This window comes from Morone saxatilis, unplaced genomic scaffold (genome assembly GCF_004916995.1).
Source record: "Morone saxatilis isolate NCDOM2014 unplaced genomic scaffold, NCSU_SB_2.0 Contig14, whole genome shotgun sequence".
Lineage (NCBI taxonomy): Eukaryota > Metazoa > Chordata > Actinopteri > Moronidae > Morone > Morone saxatilis.
Window position 1 is genome coordinate 6514731 of NW_023339696.1, and position 390 is coordinate 6515120.

Sequence of the window (390 nt, forward strand, 5' to 3'; positions counted from 1 at the left end):
TGTCTAGCTTGTACATGTTTTTATGTGTTTATTGATGTTTATTACAGCCAAAGACTAATAAATGTCCACAAAATGGCACAAAATAAAAAAAAAAATTCTATTCTGAAGGCTCACACCTTATTTCAAAAATATTTTAAATTAGATCCTGGATTGTTAGGCAGAGTGATCTTCTGCAGAATAGCATCATAAAACTGGATATCCCTGCACCAAAGATATCTGTACTGGGTCTCTGTCCATCACCTGTGTCAGTCCTCTGTTGATCATTTCAACATGGCATCACTGCACATAACAGCACTCACACACACATAGACCCACAGATAGTGCCTGTTTAAACAACAAAGCAATCCCATCATCCTCAGCTCCTCAGGCAACTGGACCCCCCCCCCCCCC